The sequence below is a fragment of the Mustela lutreola genome, chromosome 6 (assembly GCF_030435805.1).
Source record: "Mustela lutreola isolate mMusLut2 chromosome 6, mMusLut2.pri, whole genome shotgun sequence".
In the NCBI taxonomy this organism is placed as follows: Eukaryota; Metazoa; Chordata; class Mammalia; order Carnivora; family Mustelidae; genus Mustela; species Mustela lutreola.
Window position 1 is genome coordinate 20685048 of NC_081295.1, and position 14752 is coordinate 20699799.

A 14752-nucleotide genomic window follows, 5' to 3' on the forward strand; every position below is an offset into this window, starting at 1 on the left:
CTTAATACTGAGTAAGTATCAGCTAGAAACTGTGCAGATACTTTAGCCTATGAGCACGTGGTTAAGATTACGTCTTAGATTCAGCCGCTTGTGGGTTGAAATCCAGCTCAGGCTCGCTGTGAGGCTTTAGGCAAGTCACTTGCCTTCCCTATACTCGTCCCCCATCTGTGAAATGCTGCCGATGATAACAGTACCCTGTTCACAAGGCTGTCGGTGCTGTGGGTGGATCAAAGGAGAGTGTTTGCTTGTCGTACATGGCACCGGCTGCAGGCACGGGAGCTGGTGCTCAGTAACACGGACGCGTAGCTGTTTATGATCTGGCTTCATCTCCAGCCCCCTCCCCAGCTGCATATACCCATCCCATTAAACCATAAGCTCCTTTTGAGCAGGAGCCGGGCCCCTTCCCTCTGAGAGCCTTGCAAGCTGCCTGGCACATGTTTCAGTGCTCTGTAAACACAGGAACAAATGCAGAAAGCCCCACGGCACCGTGCCCAGCCACACGTCTGTCCTCTCGTGTATGCTTCCGCTCCCTCCTCACCTGGGCCAGGTATATCACAGCGACTGGCCTGGATGAATTCAGACCCCTCAGTGCTCCCTCCTCAACCCAGGTCCAGATTTGAGGGGCTCCCTCCTAAGTACATATAAGCTCCTCCCAGTATGGCCCTTGGTTACTCGACTCCATACCCACAACCCTTTGCACAGCACCTGTCACAGAGAGAAGATCAAAATATGCTTACTGAATGGAGGCTAGAGGTGGGCCTGGATGTAAAGAAAGAGGTAAGAATGCAAGGAGAATGGAATTGTTATAAATGGGTGATTTGTTACTATGGTGATTGCTGAGTAACTTTTATTTGGTGGGGGGGATGTTTCTTTGTCCTTCTTATTGTTTTCTGTGCAACTCAGGAGAACAGCTGTACCTGGCAATGCTAGGAAAGAGTCAGAATTGGAGGCTCCTGGCGAGGAGGGGGAGGTGGGTCAGGACCCCAGCAGGTCTCGAGTACCTGAGCTGTATGCCATGGGGTAAGTTGTTCTTCACTTTAGCAGCAAAGAAAAGTGGAGGGCATGGTCAGGTCTTCTGAAAACCGCAGCAAGAAAAGACATTTTAGGCCACGGTGCAAAAAATAAAATAAATGCCGTAGGGCATAGCAGTGCCTAGCTCCTGTCACGTCATTAAAACTCCCATAATACTCATGGTCCGGGCTCTGGCCATGGTAGAGGGATACCTGGGTAGAGGGATACCTGAGTGTTGACAGCCAAACCGGACAGCTGGGTCGCATTACTCTGTGGGTCCTCGTGATTCATAACAAGCGTCTGGGGCTGTGGGGAGTGGAGAGTTCTGTGCCTGTTTATAGATTCAGTTCTGCTTGAGTGTGTGCAGGAGGGCTCTGGGCTCCTTCAGGAGTGTTAGGCTTGCTATGAAGGCTTAGTCCTCCTGGTTGAAGCTTGTTACTCGATGGAGAAGGAAACCAGGCTCCACAGAGTCAAGTGATATGCTCTGGGCCACATGGCAATCCCCAGCTTTGTTCCAGGCTATGGTACTGCTCGCAGAGCTTCTCCAATCCAGGAGCCCGGTACCCCAGCACTGAAATGTCCTGGAGACCTAGGAACCAGTCCTACGCTGAAGACCTGTAAAGAGAAGAATACTTAAAGAGCACTTTCAGCCCTAGTGCAAAACTGACATAATGGTGGGACGCAGCAGTGCCCAGCTCCTGTCACACCATTAAATCTCTCATTCTTTGATCTTTTCAAAAAATATGCAGAAATGGCCGGGAGCAGAGCATGCTTCTCAAAAGGGAACCCTGGAGGAGTAGAAAGAGGATGTGACTGCCTTAGACACAGATCCTGGTCCCACTGACTGGGTGACACTGCACAAGTTAACTTAAAGTCTGTGAGCCCAGGATTCCTTAACTGTGGAATACCCTTTCGAGGTTGTTCTGAAGATTAAAATGAAATACCACATGTGAAGTGCCAGGCACAAAATAAGTTCTCAGTAAATGGTAGCTGTTGTTAAAATTTGTTATAGTTGTCCTGCTAGCTGGCCTCAGTACAAGTTGAACGGTCAGTATCAGACGAGGTCAGACGCTCTTATTGGTTTTGGAGGCAAATAAGTGACCAGTAGAGCCACCTTTGACCTCTCTGCTGGATAGCCTTCCTTCTTGTGGTAGAGTATAGGCTGCCCGTTATAGCAGAAGACCCCTCTCACTCCTCCTCGCAAAAATCCAGCGGCTCCCACAAGACAGACGTTCATGCCTCTCTTGTGTTGGCTCAGAGATCCCACCTCGAAGGCAGATGGGCAGCCGTGCTCCACAAGCCCGTCTAAGGCCCAGGGTGCTCTGTCCTGTGATCCTGCCAGTGTCTGTTGGGTTGCCATCCTCTGCCTTGCTGAAGCCAACTCACCAGAACTACATCCACTGCCCAGCGCACAGGAAGCGGGAAGGAGGATGGAGAGCGGCCCACTGTCTTTTGAAGACACGGGCCGGGTAGAACACGCCCATTCTCAGCTGGATGGCCAGCATCAGACATGGCCACACCGAGCAGCGAGGGAGACTAAAAGTGGATTCTTGGGGTGCATCGCCATTGGCCTCGCTGTGGAGGAGGGGGAGGGTCTGGTGCTGCAGGGAAGGGTCTGCCCCGCCCCGTACCCCATCCTCCCGCTACCCATTCTCAGTGACCTGCATTTGCGCCTTGGGGTTGCAAGGCTGTTCCCTTGCCCTTTGGGCCAAGGACAAGCCCTGTCTGATACCAGAATCCGCAAGGGGATGGCCTGCTGTGCGGTCGGTCTTCTTTAAGAAGATAAACCCCAAGTTCAATTACCGTGCAAGACACTTGAAAATTCCCACTCTGCCGCATTCACATGCCAGGTGAAAAGTCACTACTGAATTGCTTTACCATAAATTTTATAAGCAGCGGTGTTTACAAAATGTATGCTGCTATATAAACCACATCTTTCCTTTTCAGATTTGTTAACAGAGACCTGACAGGATTTCTATCTGGTGCCAAGTAGGTCGTCAACGAGTGGCCCAGCAACACGTGTTCCTCCCACACAGAGTGGCCACTGTTGGTCATTTTTACGTGCTGTTGGGGAAAGCATCACGGACTGCTTTCAGCGGGTCCCACATTCTCTTCCTCTTGCTTATCTTTAATTTCCTCCGGTCTCTGCGGGCTCTCAGCTCGCGACCGTGAGTGAGGGCCTCTTGTGAAAGCCTTCCTCGCGCAGCCACCGCGGAGTCAGGCGACCTGGGCTCACCGTGGGTAAACAAAGTAAGGTCGAGGGAAGGCAGAGACACTCGTCACTCCCTTCAGGCGCGGAAGTGGTAGGAGGAGGCTGGCGAGAGTCCCCGGCCTCTGTGTTTCCTTTGTTCCCCTCATCACTGTCACTGTTGTTCCTTGTCCCAGTAAAGGCCACAGAGTTAGGGGCGTGTTTTCTGGAGGCCTACTTTATCAGCATTCACACCAAAACAGCTGCCAAGAGGCTTTGAAATTCAAAACCAGTGCAGGAGAGGCAGAAGTTAAGGACGTGAGTGTTGCTGATTCCTTGACAAAGTGCCAACAGAAAGATCAGGGGAAGGGGGGGGCAGGGGGCGGGCCTTCGCGGCAGTCTTCAAAGAAAAGACCTCTGCCTCCGCATCCAAAAACACAATGCAAGTGGCTTCACAACCAAATTCCCAGGGCCGTGGATTTTGATGCGCTCTGACTTCATAACCAGAGAAGTCATCAGTGGAAAGGGGGTCTCGTGGGGACACGACCACAAACATGAGCTCGAGGGCAAAAAGAAGAGTAAAATTTCCTTATTCGAAATCCATTCTGTTTCTTTTAAGGGGTAGATCTTCTTGACTGGAACTGATGAATTAAAGGGAAAAAGAATTCACTGGTTTCTGAAAGGATGAGGCCGCATTTGCAGAATCATCTGGCGAGGGACCTCCATGGAGAATAGAAGGATCGGCAGAGGGTTTTTGTTTGGCCTTGGAGAGTGAACCTCCTCAGCGTTCATTCTCCACACTGGCGGGCAGGGGGCATTGATGACGACTGTTCATCCAGCTGCTTTGTGCTAACATGCTTTCTTGTGGCCCCGCCAGGTGACAGACACCCCCATCCTTGGGCCCTTGGCCAGTTCAGCCCAGAAAGCCAGTCTCTACCACTGTGGCCCAGATGGGACACTGACTCTCTTCCAGTTCGTGAAAGGAAGCCTACAGTTTTGTTTTTGTTTTCCTCTGGTTGTTTTTACACAACACGGCCAAGGAGTGTAGAAAGAGGTTCGAACAAACGTCAACATTAGAAAGAAACATCTTTATTGAATCTTTTTTATGTATCTGAAAAATTTTAGGTCGCATAAACCAATGTTGGTTACTATTCTGTTCCCTGCTTAGAATTCACCAGATTCTAAGGGCTGGGGAATTCTAAGCAAAGTCAAAAGTCACCTCATCAAAATGCCAGGCTGAATGCCCCAACAGGAAAGGGTGAGGGCAACAAGAGGAGAAGTGAGAGAAGAAGATAGAATTTTTCTGCCTGGTGCCCTGAGCAAGTCCCTTTGTCTCCACCAACAGCAAGCATCCAAAGAACAGAAGTGTTTTACTTCATTCTCCCCAGCTCCTTAGGGCCATGCCAGTGTGTGGTCTCCAGGCCCTTGCTCACAGAGAGGTCTTGCAGGTTCCTTAGTAACCTGAACTCCTTGGTTATATTCCAATGTTGACTTGTTCAGAATAATGTCATTCCGACTTTATTGGGTTTCCCCAGGTACCTTGGAGCTTGGGACCCAAAGGTTTTCAAGAACCCAGTAGTCCACCACCTGACTTCTGGTTCTGGTATCACAGATTCTACGCCTTGGGATTGCAAGGCCACCTACATGGTCCTCTGAGGTGTCATGTGTCATGGCTTTGCTTAATCTGTGCCCTTAATTATACTTTTGTGACCACCCATCTGGGTGCATTCGCCACCCCTCCCAGCGCTGCTCCCTCACTGCACACTTCCCAGCACAGATGTTAGAAAGACTCAGAAACCTCTCTGCCCTAGGGGCACCTGGGTGGCTCAGTCAGTTTAGCAGCCAACTCCTGATTTTGGCTCAGGTCATGATTTCAGGGCCCTGGCATCAGGTTCCACACTCAGCAGGTAGTCTGCGTGAGGATACTTTCTCTCTGTCTCTTTCTCAAATAAATTAATTAACAAGAAAAAAGAAAAAGGAATCTTTCTGTCCTTCAGTACCTTTCACCTTTCAAACCTTCCAGGAGGAGAGGTTGCTTCTTAACAGACTTTAGAATCAGTCACTCTCTCTCCCTCTTAATTTTTGGAATCAGTCACTTTCTTTCATTCTCTTAATTTTTCAGTTCATAAAGCATATTTCATCAATGTATGATTATATACTTCTGTATAAATTAAATCAGCAACTGATAAAATTAAAGGGATTATTCCAATTTTAAAACAATGATTTATTCTCATAAAAACTGTGCTTTCTCAGTATAGAACATCTGAGGGAAAAAAACAGAAGAAAGAACAGTCACCCATAGTGTTATCCCCGCCCAAGACCACCAGCAAGCATCTTGGTATCTTTCCTTCCAGACGGTTTTTTAGGCATTTGTCATAAAGTCACAATCATGTGATCCTTCTTAATATAATGTGAGCATTTTTCTGTATTACTGATTATTTTCTGTAAACTTAAGTTTTAATTTCGGTTTTATTTTACAGGACGGCCATGCCTTACCCTTTACTTAGCCATCACCTTCTCATTAAAAAATTAGCTGGTTTTCTAACTTTCAAATTAAAACTAACGTGTCACAGGACCTCTTCATGTGTCATTTTTCAAAAAGTGTCTCTTTAGCACAGATTCACAAAGAACAGGCCCATTTTTTAAGTTTTCTTTAAAAAAATATGTGTGTGTATATATATATATATATATATATATATATATATATATATATATATATATAAAACACTGTCAGATTGGTCTATGACAAGGTTATACCCTAATTCCTGGTCTTCTATCAGCAATAGATGAGAATGGGCATTTAGGGGACATCCGTCACTATTGGACAGACTTCCTTTTGAAATTTTGTTAATTGAGAAGTGAAAGTCTCTCATTAATCTACATTGTATTTCTTTGATTACTACTGACGGTAACATTTTCCCATAAGTTTCACAAGCCCTTTCTCCTTTCTTTGAATTTCCAATTAACGTGCTTTCCCATGTACCTAATCATAGGGGTTTTTTTAATCTATATAAATTCCTTAAATATTAAAATATGAACCCGAGAGAATTGAAAACATATGTCCACACAAAAGCTTATGCGTGAGTGTTCATAGCCTCATTATTCATACAGCCAGGAGGTGGCAACAAGCCAAATGTTGATCCACTGATGACTGGTAAACTAGTCCATCCCTACAATGGAGTATTTTCAGCCATAAAAAGGAATGAAGCACTGATTCATGCTGCAAAAGGAATGGACCTTGAAAACGGTGTGCCAGCTGAAAGAAGCCAGTCACGAAAGGCCACATGTTATATGATTGCCTTCATACAAATTGTTCAAGTAGGCAAGTCCATAAGGACATAAAACCACTGGTTGCCAGGGGTCAGGCTGAGAAGGGAATGAGTAGAGGTTCCTTTGGGGAATGAAAATGTCCTAGGATTAGATAGTGACAATGGTTTCCTTGTATATTAAGTATACATATTAATATCTATTAATACTTTTTATATGTAATATGTACATATATATTAAAAATATATTTTAAACCACTGAACTGTAAACTTTAAGAGGGTGAATTTTATGGTATGGGAATTATAGATCAATAAAAATAAAAGTTTAAACCAGTAACCACAAAGGAACCTTTTTTCCTCCCAAAAGAGGTGAGAGAAGGCCTGAAAAACTTTATAATCTTTGCTCTAATTCTTTCTGAACCCTTTGGCATAGACAGTTAAAACGTATCCTTGTTTTTTATCAGCATTTCCCTCTTGTCTTAACCCTGAGATCCGAAGTGAGCATAAGAAGAAAATGTTCTCCCCTCCTTTTGGAGCCTTTCCACGATCTGGTGTTAAAACCTCATTTGGCCATTTGGGTTTGGGGATGGTTCCAGCTCTTCATTGGCTGCAGTGTTAAATCTCACCATCGGGGGCTAATGCTTCCATTTCTTTTTTTACTAAGTACTTTTGACTCTCTGGGCATCCGGGAATGGAAGGTTTTAGAGAAGGGAAAGGAGAACTTGCTGCAGGCAGTGAACCGCTGCTTCTCGGTGTGGGGGTTATTTGCACAAGACAAACCAAGCGGGGGAGCCAAAAAATCTTCTAGGTACCAGGAATGTGGGGTTTTTTTCTTAAAGTGCTATGACATTTGTGAGAGTGATTTATATGAGCTCATACAAATGTGAGCTGTGCGCCACGGAACAAGATCCGTGGTCCTCGCCCTCCAGAGGACCTTGCAGAGTCACACGCAAGTGATCATCCAACACCACCTCTTATTTTCAAAGGAAAACTTTGATTTGCTTTTTAAATAGGCTCCGTTCTCCCACTGTTGCATGTGACTGGTGTCTGCACTGTATGCGATCCTGTGTCAAAATCAGTCTTTTCACCGCAAAGATGTGACATTTTATTGTTGGGGGTGGGGTGCTCTCACTCATGGGACTCTACCAAGAGTAGAAATCTGTTATTTTGTGCTTGAAGGAGGCATTGTTTGTGCTCTGTTTATATGGTAAATATGTTCCAGAAAGTTTTGCCTGTAAAGCAAATCCTGTTTTAAATGCAGTCGGCAAGCTCACTACACCAAAAAAACCAGTGCTCACTCCTTTGTGGTATACATCAACACTCCCCACATCTAGGAAATAGCAGGAAACTAGGGGGAGCGTCAGTGCCGTTAGCCCAAATGTTCATTAAGACCCTACACCACATGGAGGAAGCCAGTGACTCACCATGCCTGGCACGGTCCCAGCACCCTCACAGAGCCCATGGTCTGGGTGTGGGCAGGGTGTAAATGTGGGGGTGGGCGGTGAGGCCCAGTCCCTGATGTCAGGGCCCCCATTAGTCATACACATGAAGCTGGGAACTAGGGGGCCATCCCCACAGGCCCCTCTGACCACATACCCACAGCCTTGCATCGGCTGGCCAAGAGCCCATGGGGCAGGAAGCAACTCTGGTCCACAGGCTCCATGTGCCAGCCATGGAATCAGTCTGGCTGGCTTCACATCCTGCCTCCATCCCGCACAGAGCTGGGGACAAAGTCTCAAACCTCTCTTCTCCTCTGTTGTCAAATGAGGGGAAAGCATGATACCTCTAAGGACGGTCATGAGGGTCGAGTGACATAGGATGTTCCAGTACATAGCATAGTGCCCGGCGTACAGCAAGCCCTCGTTTAATATTGGTCATCACTACCAAGATTGGAGCCTTCCCCTTAGTGGTGCCCATTCCACCAAAGCAGTATTCACTTTCTCTTGCCGTGTAACAAATTACTACAAATACAGCAGCTTAAACAGCCCCCGTTGATTAGCTTACAGTTCTGAGCATCTGGGCATGGCGTGGCTGAGCTCTGGGCTCCCAAGACTGCGTTGGCCAACAACATTCTCCTCTGAAACCTTGACCAGGAAAGAATCCATTTCCAGGTTCTTAGCCCACTTCAGGTCCTTGTGGTTGTAGGACTGAGGTCCTCATTTCTTTGTTTTCTGTCAGCAGGGGGCTGTGCTTGGTCCCTAAAGGCCACCCACATTTCTGGCCACATAGCTCCCTCTATCTGCCAGGCCAGCAAGACAGAACGTCCCTAGGATGCCTCTTACACTTTGTATCTACTTCAGAGAGCCGAATTGCTGTCAAGGGCTCACTTCATGAGGTCACTTCCACCTGAGATAATTTCTCTTTGTTAAAGTCAGCCATGCCTAATGAAATAGCCTAATCGAGGGAGTGATTATCCCGTCAGTCCTAGGGATGATACAGGGTTTGTCACAGCAAGGGCAGAAATCCAGGGCTTACCTTGGAGTTTTGTCCACCATACCACCTTTTCAGCAAGGCACAGATTTTCACCCCTTCCTTCCATTTGGCAGCAAAGAAGCAGAGTCCTGTGTATTCTTTTTTTGTAGCCCGTCCGGGACTACTGGCTGGGCCCGCACCAATATTGATGTGGTTCAGGCCTCGAGTATTGATGTGCCCAACATCTCATCCCAGCTGTGACCTTTCCCGGCCTTGGGATCTTGGGGAGTGTCTGCATTTCCAAGATGGTCCAGTGTGGTCCTGCTTTCTCTCCGGCCTCCCCAGCCAGCAGTGGCCCTTCTGTCCAGGGTGTCCCCAGAAGACAGCACCACCCCTACTCTCTTGTGGGGTGTCAGGACCCAATGTCTTCCAAAGAGGAAAGTCCCATCATAAAGGATTGAAAGTGCTGGGAAATTTGGGTGACAGGGTCCATGTCCCAACAGCTCTTGCTTCCACCGTGGCACTCACGTGTCTCAGAACATTCTGCTAATAACACTTACACGGTGTAAATGAAAGTAAGCCTTCCCTAGACTTTCAGAGGATTTTTGTTTACTCGATGGAGAATGTAGCTAGATACCTCTGGTGGATTCTTTTTTTTTTTTTTTTTTTTTTAAGATTTTATTTATTTATTTACTTGACAGATCACAAGTAGGCAGAGAGGCAGGCAGAGAGAGAGGCAGGGGGAAGCAGGCTGCCCTCTGAGCAGAAAGCCGAATGTGGGACTCAATCCCAGGACCCTGAGACCATGACCTGAGCCGAAGGCAGAGGCTTTAACCCACTGAGCCACCCAGGCGCCCCTCTCTGGTGGATTCTTATGGCTGTTTCCAATCTGACAAGGATCAAGAAACCCCTGCCATGGCTCTTCTGCCCAGAAGTCAGATCATTTCTGATGTGCTGCTGCCACGTCTCTCCCTCTTACCTCATGTTACTACTGTTGACCAGAAAAGGGTGGTGGTGGCTCATTAAACTACCAGTACTTTCCACGTTTGCAGAAGTGTGTAAGACCATGCCATCAATCTACAATTCAGCTTTAAATTCTTTCTCCGCTGTCTCCATCTCAGTAGCTTATGTTTGGTTTCTAGTTTCCCTTCCTTGTACCTTTGCTTTTATTATGATTTTCACCCACATAAATGGGAGACCAGCTAAAGGGGCGGTGAATGGTCCTAGCGGGAAATATGCCACCGCATCCCAGTATAGGCCAGTGTGGCCCGACCCGTCACTCTTCCAAGTCTGTGCTGCCAGCAGCCAGGATGGCAACTTGTGCCTCAGGGCCCTCACTTCCCCACACCCGCCTGGGCTGGTTTCTGAGGCAGAAGTGCTCACACTGCTGAATTTAAAGTTATTTGTGGTCATTTCACCTTCCCTCCTCCTGCTGTCCCTCCTTTTCACCTGCAAGTGGATGTGTCTCAGAAGCTAATTGGCTTTTGCAGAAGACTGCCGGTGGCCTTTCCCCCTTTTTGGTAGCTAGCTCTCTGAACTCTGCGCGGAAGTCCTGCTGTCATAACCTGTGTGGACGGGTGTTGCTCTGCTGAGTGGCGTACCAGGCGATGTGAGCCTATCCGTTGTATCTGTTGTATCTGTGTTTAACGTGCGCCGAGCAGCTGGACTGTGGTCTGCGGCATTGCCGGAGGGAAGGTGTGTTCAGCCGGACTCATTCTGGATCACAGCAGCCTGTGCCCAGAGTCGGGCATAGAGTCCATCTTTCATGTCAGCTTCCATCCACCACACGAGGGCATATGCGAAGGACTGTGAGGCCACGTGTGGTGCAGCACAAGACAGTGCTGCGATCAGCTGATGGCATCTGCCGTGCTCACAGGAACAGGGTGTGGCGGTCCTCGGATTCTCCCTTGGACAGCTCTCTCCTGAGCTGCTTAATGCTGCTGGCACATACAAGATCACAGGCCTAAGGAAATTTTATGTAAATCCGGTTTTCCTTGCGTAGTAGAGAGCCCTTTAGTTTTGCCAAAGGACTGAAGAAGGGGAGGGGGAGGGGGGGCCTTCGGGGCTATAACCTAGACGCCTTGACCACAGTCACAGGATCTTACTGGTCAAAGTGCTTGTCCATCAGTTTCCCTAGGCACAGCCCCATGGAGAGAAGTATGACCATGAGTTCATGGTGCAGAATTTACTCGTCAGAGTAATGCCAAGGTCCCACCTTTGGAATGGCATTATTCCATGTTTTCCAGTGCCCCACAGATCTCAGCAGGTGTATCAGTACATCTCACATTCATAATGAACCTAGAGCATTGGCCATAAGTGCGACACCACAGAACTGTGCATAAAAAAGGATGTTTTTATTTTAACTCGAGTGCTTAGGAGTTTGGCTCATGGCAGGGAGCCTGAAGTCATGTTGGGTACAGCTCACAGAGCGGCTTCTGACTCTTCCGTCAGGAAACAGTTAGTCTGACCGCCCCAAGTGGGAGGAAGAAGACCACAAGTTCTTACAAAAATATTTTCATTGTGATTAACTTTTAATGTCTTGAGCCTGCATTGACTGATTTATTTCAGTTTCTTTGTCAACGAAAGGAAGAGAGTAAGCCAAGACCTGTCCAGAAACATTTCTTACTCAAAACTGCAAATGTGTGAAGTGGCAACAGAGCTGTCCCTTCTACAAAAGAGAATTGTTTTCTCCAAAATGATTTTGATTGAGTTTTGGACTTTTGCATCGTAATCGTTTAACAAATATTTATTGAGCTCCTACAGCATGTGGCGCCGTTCTAGACCCTCAGGATACGATGCTAAAACCAAGCCAGAAAATAATCCCTGCCCTCAAGGAGCTTACTGTTTCCTTTCATTATTTCATAGCTGTACAGATGGTGTTCGTTTATTCCAGTGGTAATACTTTTTCTTGGTGGATTGTAAAAGACGAGTTTTTTTCTTGTTTGGTTAGCTATAAGGTCCTGCTTCCAGTGGGGTTCATTTTTGTTCTGTTTTGTTGAACTTGAAAGAGTAGTTCGTAATGAGAGTTCTCAGTGGCTTAGATTCTTTTCTCTATCACAAGGAACACACTTCTAGGGGAGAATCAGCATTTTATACCGATTTTTTAAACTGTGTCCTTCTACCTAGCCTGCCTGTTCTCCTAAGAAAAGCATTGTGAATTGCATATTGGTCACACATATAAGGGAAATAGCTGTTAGATACTGTTTTGAAGAAATGAATGTAGATCTCTTTCTCCTCCATTAATCAGTATTTCTCAACCTTGATGCTCTTAACATTTGGGGCCGGTTAATTCTTTGCTGTTGGAGGTTGTCCTGCATTGTACAATGTTTAGCAGTATCCTTGGCCTCTACTGACTAGGTACCAGTAATGCCTCTTTTCCCTGAGTTGTGGCAACCAAAAGTGTCTCTAGACATTGCCTGTTATGTCTCTTGGTGGGTGTGAGAGGAGTAAAAGTCAGCCCCAGCTGAAAACTGCTGGTGTCGATAATGTGATACCGCGATTCAGTTCTCACAGCTTCCGATTACAGTTGATTAGTGAAATCCCTGAAAAAAAGCACCTGGGACAAGAACTGTCTTCTGTTGGGCCTTTGTGGGAGCTCAAAGCAACTTTCTGCCATAAAGGAGTTAATATAAAGTAAGCAAGATATTTCTCAATCCTGTGAAGCAATACCCACAACAAATGGTGAAATTCCTTCAGTAAATCATGCCTTGGACATAGTTTGCATTTCCTATTGGAAATTGGTTAAAATGGCATTCATCTACCATAAGTTAGAGAGCATGTTGGACCCAGTATATTGTAAGTTAATCTTGAATGATTTACACGTAAATGTGTTCCAGATTGGGTGATCTCAGCTCAGGCAGTGGGCGGCTCGTTTCCAGACATTTCCATTCTCAGGAACTGACATTGAATTCCACAAGTATTTATTGAAATGTGTAATGTAAGAGGACATTAGAGCAGTCTGATGCTGCTTTCAGATCCCTTTTCCCCAGAAAGGGCGTGCTCAGAACAGTGCCCCCCACCAAGAGTCTCTGTATCTGATATGACACTCCCCACTTTGGATTGCAAGATACTAAGAGCAACTAGTGCTTTCACTCTTCTTCACGACTGTCTGCCCCTTCCATTCCCGTAGCAGCTTGGCCCTCCCCAGTGAACACATGTAATTACATATGAGGTCATGCATTTCTTACTTGATCCTTTGGTTCCATACGGGCCACTCTTCAGAGTTTTGGAAGGGACATCCATTGCATGTTCTACCTACCCCCATCGACCTGATGGGTATTATAGTCCAAAGTACGATCATATAACCAACTTAACCTTGTATTTCTGAATCCTCTTTCTTTCTCACATATACCAATAGATAAAAAAATGCATGGTCAACTGCTTATGTACATTGCTGAGAGAAGGGTTGGTCTTGGCTGCAGAGAGAAAGGGTGAAAGAGAAACATACTGGGCTAGAGAATTCTCCCTCACTCATCTGGTTGCCTGTATTAAGCACCTACTGTGTGCCATGCACTGGCATTATAGCTATGACAAAAGTGGACAGGGCCCTGTTTTCCTGGAACCCACAGTCCACTGGGCCATGAGGTAAGTGGGCAAACCATGTTTTAATATGGCAGAATAGGTGCCATGATGAGAGAAATCAAGATGCCAGGGGAGCACTTAGAAAGAGCATCACCCCAGCCCTGGAAGGCGGGTACAGGGATCAGAGAAGGCTTTGCAGAGGAAGCAGTGTCTTACCTGGAACATGAAGGGTATGTTGCACTTCAGGAAAGAATGTTCCAGGCCACATTCCAAGGCCTAAAGGAAGGCAGAAAAAATTGAACCTTTAAGTAACTGAGAACTTCGGCATGTCTGGATCGTAGAGTGTGAGACAGGGAGAGTGAGAAGTAAAACGGAAGCAAATAAGGTTGCTTCCCAGGATTCTGACTTGAGCAAGTCAGCCATTGATGGTGGCATTTCTACAATAAACACAGAAGTAGGTTGGAGGAGGGTGGGGTGACAATGACCTGAGCTTTCAATCCACCACTAACTCTGGAACTTGAGACTGATTTTTTTTTAATATTTCTGAAAGATGTCAAAAGCTAATGGAAATTTGGAAAGTTAATTAGCAGCTGAAAATGATTTTGTTACTGTAGGCTATCATGACATCCTGCAAATATACCCAGACCTCTTTGTTTCTACCAATTCTATTCTATTTTTTAATTTTTTTTAAAGTGGGGAGAGGCAGAGGGAAAGGGAGAGAGAGAATCGTAAGAAAGCTCCACCCCTAGCCCAGAGTCCAACGTGGGGCTCAATCTCACGACCTGAGATCATGACCTAAGCCAAAATCAAGAGTCAGACATTTAACCACCTGAGCCACCCAGGCGCCCCTAATTGTATTTCTCATCCAGCAATGATTTCTTAATTTTGATACTTATCATCATCTGACTGCTTAAAATTCACCAGGTGTGTGCCTGAATAATGGGCACCCATGAGAAAAGAATTATGATGAGCTGTTCAGGGGCTGTCTTCTGGCTTTTCCAGCACTCCTCCACCCTCTTGCTTGGATTTTATTTTTTCTTGCCATAATGGAGGTTTTATTCTAATATTGCATGGACTCACTTTCTAGAACATATATTTTCCTTTTAGATAACTAAAGAAAAGCGTAGTACGTGGTCTTGGGCTATTTTTAAGCAGGTGCATAGTGTTCTAGGATTTTAAGGGGCGCAGGCCTCATTTCAGGACATCGCTGCCTGGTGACCATACTCTGTGTGGCTCTTGTCACCCCAAGCACAGGGGGAACGAATGTGATTGTCAAGTTAAGGCCATGAGATCGCTTCTAACCATCCGCCCTAGGCACTGCCTTTCCTCCTGTCCCTTTTAGGCCTGAAATAGC

The 14752-nt window shown here is 46.4% G+C and overlaps 1 protein-coding gene and 1 long non-coding RNA gene across 8 annotated transcripts in view; one reads left to right on the plus strand and one right to left on the minus strand.

The window, feature by feature from the left end:
* Positions 1-14752, plus strand: part of FYN (FYN proto-oncogene, Src family tyrosine kinase) — a 209934-nt gene that overhangs the window by 138837 nt on the left and 56345 nt on the right. The window lies entirely within an intron of this gene.
* LOC131833495 (uncharacterized) lies at positions 818-13675 on the minus strand. Its single transcript, XR_009354492.1, has 2 exons — positions 13615-13675; positions 818-1626 (listed from the first exon to the last, which is right to left on the minus strand). It is a non-coding gene; the product is annotated as an uncharacterized LOC131833495 (long non-coding RNA).